This window comes from Panthera onca, chromosome D4 (assembly GCF_046562875.1).
Source record: "Panthera onca isolate mPanOnc1 chromosome D4, mPanOnc1 haplotype 2, whole genome shotgun sequence".
NCBI classification, from domain to species: Eukaryota; Metazoa; Chordata; class Mammalia; order Carnivora; family Felidae; genus Panthera; species Panthera onca.
This window is the reverse complement of record NC_138351.1, coordinates 49,834,898-49,842,068: the sequence shown is the minus strand read 5'-3', so window position 1 is coordinate 49,842,068 and position 7,171 is coordinate 49,834,898. Positions and strand designations below refer to the sequence as shown.

The following is a 7,171-nucleotide window of genomic DNA, read 5'->3' as shown; positions in this document are numbered from 1 at the left end:
AAGAGTCAGATGTTTAAGCAACTGAGCCACCCATGTGCCCCCAGATATAGTTTTTTTAAATGTTAATTTATTTTTGAGAGAAAGGGAGCGCACATGAGTGGAAGAGGGGCAGAGAAAGAGGGAGACAGGGGATCTGAAGCAGGCTCTGTGCTTACAACAGAGAGCCTGATGTGGGGCTTGCACTCATGAACCATGAGATCATAATCTCAGTCAAAGTTGGTTGTTTAACCGACCGAGCCACACCGGTGCCTACCCCCAGATATAGTTCTAAGAAAAATTATACAGGCAGAAGGTAATCAGAGGACAGGTGAAGCTGGAGGTAGGAATGCAAGAAAGAAATTAGAACCATGGTTCAGTTAAGAGGTAAGACTCAAACACACACCCGCACACACACAAAACTGTTGGAGAAGAATGTTTTTGAATTTGTTTTCTCTGAAAACAGAGCCTGTGACAAGGCAGTGGATTTAAATGACATAGTCATGGGAGAAACATGTACAGTTATAAGATTAAAAAGTCCAAAGAATGAACTTAAAGAAATGCATATATTCAAAGAATTGACGAAGGCCAACTAAGGAAATTGAAAAGAGTAGGCTAGAAATGTAAGGGGAACTGTAGGCAATTATAATTACTGAATCCCAGGGAAGACTGACTTGATACAGGAAGGAAGTTAAGCAAGGTGTGATAGTGTCCAAAAACAAAAACAAAAACAAAAAAACAAACAAAAAAAACCCCCCCACACACACACACAAAAAACAAGGTCCAATTCTCTATCCATCCCTGTAGCTACCATCTTTGAAACATATCTTTGCAATTCCATCTGTAAATACATGGAGTCTATTCCTCTATTCCTTATTGTTACTTATTTGGGCTAATGGAATGCAACAGAAATGACAACATACTGGTTTTGTGGATAGGCCTCAATGCATGCTTCTACACTTTCTTGGAGTCCTGTTGTTGCCATGTGAGTTCCTCTTACCCCAGCCAACAGCCAGCCAATTATCCTCAACCAGCCAGTTCCAAAACAACCAATCAGCTGATCACATAGATTGAAGCAAGTCCTGTACAAGTCAACTCAACCAGGCCCAGATTAGGAGAACCACTGACAAGTAAACTTGTGATCAACACTTAATGGTTATTTTTAGGTAACTAGGTTTTGGGGTAGCTTCTTGTATATAAGTATCTAACATATGCAGGAAGAAATCAGTGCAGGAGCAAGTTTAGAGAAGTAATGGCAAGGGGCAAACTGTTAGATTATGAATTGTTGAGGAGTTGCTAGAAACTGGGCAGTGGATATTTTTAAATAAGTATCTTTTTGAAGAGAATAGAGTTGAAAACTTGCTGAAGGTATCATTTTTATTATGTGTATAGAATGGATTTGACTATGTTTTAGGGAGATAAGAAAAATCTAATGGAAAGTGAGATGAAGAGACCAATGGAAGGAGATCTAACTGGGGTAACACATTGTCAAGAATGGGTGAGCTCAAATGAATGGATGATCAGGACAGTCTGGTAAAAAAATAGATTAAATTCTTTTTAAAGAGGTAAGGGGAAAAGGGCAGGTGATGATAAAGAGAAAGAATTAAGTTGAAGAGGGATAGATTGAGTGAGGTCATGTCTTTTCTGTGAAGCAGTAAAATCATCTGTTGAATTACACTGGCTGATTTTCTGTTCTAAAAGTAAAGAAAGTAAAGTTTTGAACATTGATGAAACATATTTAAAATGTAGTCAATTGGGGGAGAAAGCAAAGAATGGCTGAGTGGTTCTGGGAGCTCTGAGAGTGGTTCTGTGAATCTGGATATCAAGAAACACACTAGAAGTGTAGAAATCATGTTGGATAGGAGGAGGAAATGCATGCAAGAAATAACTTACAGATACACAAGGGAAATTTTTATTTCTAAAGTTGGATTTCACTAAGCAGTCTTATTGGTAAGTCAATTCTGATTATTTCTTTCTATTCATGTATATCTTGAATTAATGCTGTTACAGTAAGTAGAATTAATATGGATGATGCATGTGCAGAGTTAAAAATTTTGTAATTTTGGAGTCTTGGCTGTGTGTGTGTGTGTGTGTGTGTGTGTGTGTGTGTGTGTGTGTGTATGGTGTGGAAGGGGCATTCAAAGTAGAGACTTTGCAACCAGGATTAGTGTTGGGAGAAGAAATATAAAATATTAATAAGAAATTAAAGAAAACAGTGCCATCTGTCTGCTTATATCTTCACAATAAGATTGAGAAGTTGACAAGAAAAAGTTCCTAGGTCCTTTGTGTAGACGCAGCAAACTATATCTCCAGAATGCTGGTTAGAGGGGGATGTTGAGAAACACAAAGAATGGGGTGAAGGTATATTTCTACAAGAAAGGAAGAGTGGAATTTTTATGTCAGGCTCTCAGGATTTCTTTTCTTTGACCTATCGTCAGAAAAATCAATTGGATTCGATGTCTTTACTTACAACATGGTAATATCAACTCATGGAATTGTTGAAAAAAATCAAATGAGGTGAGTGTACATGAAAGTGCATTGAAAATCTAAACCCCCATACAAATGAAGTGGATTTGCTAAAGCCAAAGGCAACAATATTTAAGATAACTTTTATTAAAATTGATTTTTAAATGATACAAGGAATAAGCCTTATATATTGCTTTCAAATAACTGGTTCTGTGTCAAAATAATCAAAGCAATTAATCTAAAACGTTTGTCATAGGAGTTTAAAATAATACCCTGAGTGTCACATGTTATCAAATTTGTGGATATGCTCTTTGATTGTATGTAGTCAACATTCAACCCAAGAAACCTGAATTCAATTACCTCTAACTCCACCAGCCTTATATATCTTATTGCTTCTATTATGCAATGTTTGTATGAACTATTTTTCTTATCATTTTTTGTGCCACTTGAAAGTAAGTCCTTCATGATGAGAATTATTTGCTTTATTGGTCACATGGATACTGATAGAGCATAAAGTCAGGTGACACATAATTTTTGAACATTGATACGTTTCCCTTGTCATCTTAAGCAGAGAAGGAAAGAGCATAATTTACCCTAATAGTTTTTACTCTAGCATTATGGAGCTCAGATCTCAATGGACATACATAAGAGGTGAGAAATTTAAAAATAATCCATTATTTTATTCACAAAACTAACACTCACTTGTGAAATATATGTTGAGTACCTGCTCTGTGACAAGAACTGTGCTAAGTACTAGTTCATATCCAAATATAGTCTGGTCACTACCTTGGAAAGCTTACAAAGAATTGAAGGAAGATAAATATATTTTTTAAAAAATTAATTTGCTTTTTCTTTTAAGACACTTCTTTTCAAGTTCTTGTTCAGATTCACTGGGAGGACAAGATAAAAAAGGTTATACCAAAAGCGATAATGGCACAGTGGTATGGCAATAGTTTTGAGTCATTGTTACCAAGCTCTCCTCCTCCATTTAATTCTCCCTATCTGTATAATTTCTCACCAACTTATTTAATTTTAGAGGTAATTTAAAAGTGAATGTTCCACACAATGTAGAAAGGATAGTCTCTTTGATAAATGTTACTGGGAAAGCTGGATGGCTACATGTGAAAGAATGAAATTAGATTATTTTATCTTACACCATATACAAAAATCAACTCAAAAGGGCTTGAAAACAAGATAAGAAAACCTTAAAAATCCTCGAAGAAAATACAGGGGCAAATCTTGACATTGGCCTTGGCAATGATCTCTTGGATATGACACCAAAAGCACATGCAACAAAAGCAAAAATAGACAAGATTACATTAAACTAAAAAGCTTTTGCATTTCCAAATAAACCGCCAACAAAATGAAAGGGCACCCTGATGGAATGGGAGAATATCCTGGTAAACCATATACCTGATAAAGGGCTAATATCTAAAATATATAAAGAACTCCTACGACTCAACAGAAAACCATAAGTAAATAAAACAATCTGATTTTTAAAATGGGCAAAGAACTTCAATAGACATTTATCCTAAGATGATATATTAAAAAAAAAAAAGGTATCAGTATTCATCCGTGAAATGCAATTTGAAACCACAATGAGATGTCACCTTACACCTGCTAGGATGGCTATCATAATAGATGATTGATTGATTGATAGATAAAATAGATAGATGATAGATAGGAAGGAAGAAAGGAAGGAGGGAAGAAAGAAAGTAAGTAAGTTGAGAACAGGGGACCCTTGTGCACTAATGGTGGAAATGTTGTAAACTGGTGCAACCACTGTGGAAAATAGTTGGAGTTTCCTCAAAAAATTAAAAATAGAACCATACTGTGTTTTAGCAATACCACTTTGGGTATATATCCAAAGGAATTGAAATCATGATGTCAAAGAGATATTTGAACTCCTGTGTTCATTGAAACATTATTCCCAATAGTTAAGACATGGAAGCAACCTAAATGTTCTTGATGGCTGAATGGATAAGGAAAATGCAATATATATCACGTTCATATTGGAATATTATTCAGCCTTGAAAAAGAAGGAAATCCTGCCATTTGTGACAACATGGATGAACCTGGAGAATATTATACTAAGTGAAATAATCCGGAAGCAGAATGACAAATACTACATGGTACTACTTAAATGAGAATTCTAAAAAGAGTCTAACTCATAGCAACAGAGAGTAGAATGCTGGTTTCCAGAGCCTGAGGGGGAGGGAAAATAGGGAGATTTGAGTCAAAGGGTGTAACGTTTCAGTTACCCAAGATGAATACATCCCAGAGATCTATTATAGGCATAGTGCCTATAGTTAACAACACTGTATTACATATTTAAAAATTTGCAAAATGGGTAGATCTTGTGTTAAATGTTCCTACAATAAAAAATAAAGAGGTCAGTAGAAAACTTTTGGAAGTGAGGGATATGTGTATGGCATAGCTGTGATGTTTTCATGGGTTTACTCTTATCTCCAAACTCACCAGGTTGTATATATTGAATATGGACAGCTTATTCTACATCCATCATACCTCAATAAAGTACTTAAAAAGTCCTTGCTCTTAGAAGATTTCACTGAAATAATTGAATGTATGGTCTTGAAGAGTGACATTATATAAAGATACCTCAGGTGTTTGGCTTGATCATGAGTTTTTTAAGGCTAGAGTAGTATCTTATTCATCTTATATCCCCAAAAATACCTAGAACATTACAGTTAATAAATAATTATTTTTTACTTTTGAAAAAAAAGTGAAGATTTACAGACTGAATGGAAAAAAGATTATTTTTCTTTTCTTCCAAAAATGTATTTTGAGAGGAAAGAAATGAATTTTCCTAAAGATGTATCTAATTGTTTGGCAATAATTTGTGGTCCTTCAAAAATAGGACTAATTATCATCAGGTAGGCAGGGAAATTTAGGTGGCAATTTGTAATTTTTAGCAGCTTTTTACTTGCAGCATTTTAAAGTTGCCACAGCAGGAGGTAAAGTGCAAAATCATGTTTATTTGAATAGAAATATTTAAAATGGTACATTATGGAATCACTGAAGTAGAGTTCAGGGGAAATAAATGCATCTGTCCTCTGTTTATATTATTTAAAGTTCATATGTGTTCCACGTAAGGATGATTGGGATTTGGGTTCCTCTAATACCCTCTTAAATGTGCTTGCGTTAAGTTGATATTCACTTACAGATATAGTCTAAAACACTGGCCACTATGGGAGTCCCTAGCCAGAGGTGGTCGTTAAGTATTTGAGTGATCTGAATTGAGATGTGCTGTAAGTGTAAAATATACACTGGATTTAAATTAGTCAGAAAAAAATAAAATACCATGTTAACAATTTGTATATTACATGCTGAAATTGTAACACCTTTTGATAAATTGGGTTAAATAAAATATATTAATAAAATTAATTTCATCTGTAGCTTTTACTTTCATAATGTGGCTACAAAAAAAGTTTAACAGCATACATGTGGCTTACCTTATAATTCTACTGAGCAGTACTGTCTAATAAATACAAAATATAGTGGGATTATTTTTGTCCCGTTTAGACCACCATTTTCTATTACAGGAGCCTTAGATTAACAGTGATTTTTACAAATCCTAGCTTAGGTTTGTATTCAGTTTCTCATTTACTCAAGCCATGAGCTCCATTTTAGGAGAACTACTGGTAAGCAGCTCAATACTGTCCCACATTATATTTTATATATCAAAAATTGATATTTTCCACTTACTTGCAAAAAGATTTTGCCAAAGATTACCATAAAATATATTTAAACTCAATTGCTACAAATAAAGTCAAATAGAAACAAAAGAAGATAGAGGAAGCATAGGTATCATTCTGAGATAAAATGCTTAAAGTAATTAATCATTTAGCTCAAACTTTCTTACAAGAGGTAAAGGAACATTTACCAGTGTCTTCTTGGCCCTATGGTAGAGGAAAACCACAACTTGGAATCATACATTATTAGAAACCGAACTTCTTATAAGGTAGCTTGTAAATCTTTCTGTATGGTGGGTGCGAAACTAGGCAGAGAAACCCTGTGAGGTGACCTTATACCTTAACAATGTGTTGCCACTGTGTCTAATTATCCCACTGATGACCATACTTATATGGCCTTTGTTATACATTTACATATTTGTTCTGGAATAATGGGGAAATGAATAGCAGCAGGAGCCCCCTTCATCAAACTCCATAGAGTATTTGAACCACAGAATGGTGAAAACTTTCAACAATACTATGAGTAACTAATAAATACGAGGATTGAATTAATCAAAACATAACCACCGGCTTCTGGTGGCAGGGTCTGGGGAGGGGACCACAGGTGCAGTGTCCAGCTGTGAAGGGGGCAGAAAGAAGCTCTTGAAGCAGCCCAAGAAGCAGGCCAAGGAGATGCCCAAGAAAGGCATTCAAGCAGAAACAGAAAGAGGAGCATAAGACACTTGAGGAGCTAAAAGTGAAGGCCACGGAAAAAGGCCCTCTGGCCAGAGGTGGAATTAAGAAATCTGGTAAAAAGTAAGCTGTGCCCTGTGTCTGAGGCCATGGTGATCCTTAACTCCATTCCTGTGTAAACATCTGGATTCCCTGTCATGGCATTTGTTGCCACCTACAGCTAGGATGAAGTATTATCTTAAAAAAAAAAATTAGGGTCGCCTGGGTGGCTCAGTCATTTAAGCGTCCGACTTTGGCTCAGGGCATGATCTCGCGGTTTGTGAGTTTGAGCCCCACGTTGGGCT

At 35.5% G+C, this 7,171-nt stretch overlaps 1 pseudogene; it reads left to right on the top strand.

Moving 5' to 3' along the window:
- Positions 1–347: 347 nt before the first annotated feature.
- Positions 348–6,954, top strand: LOC132663376 (translation machinery-associated protein 7 pseudogene; annotated as a pseudogene).
- Positions 6,955–7,171: the final 217 nt, after the last annotated feature.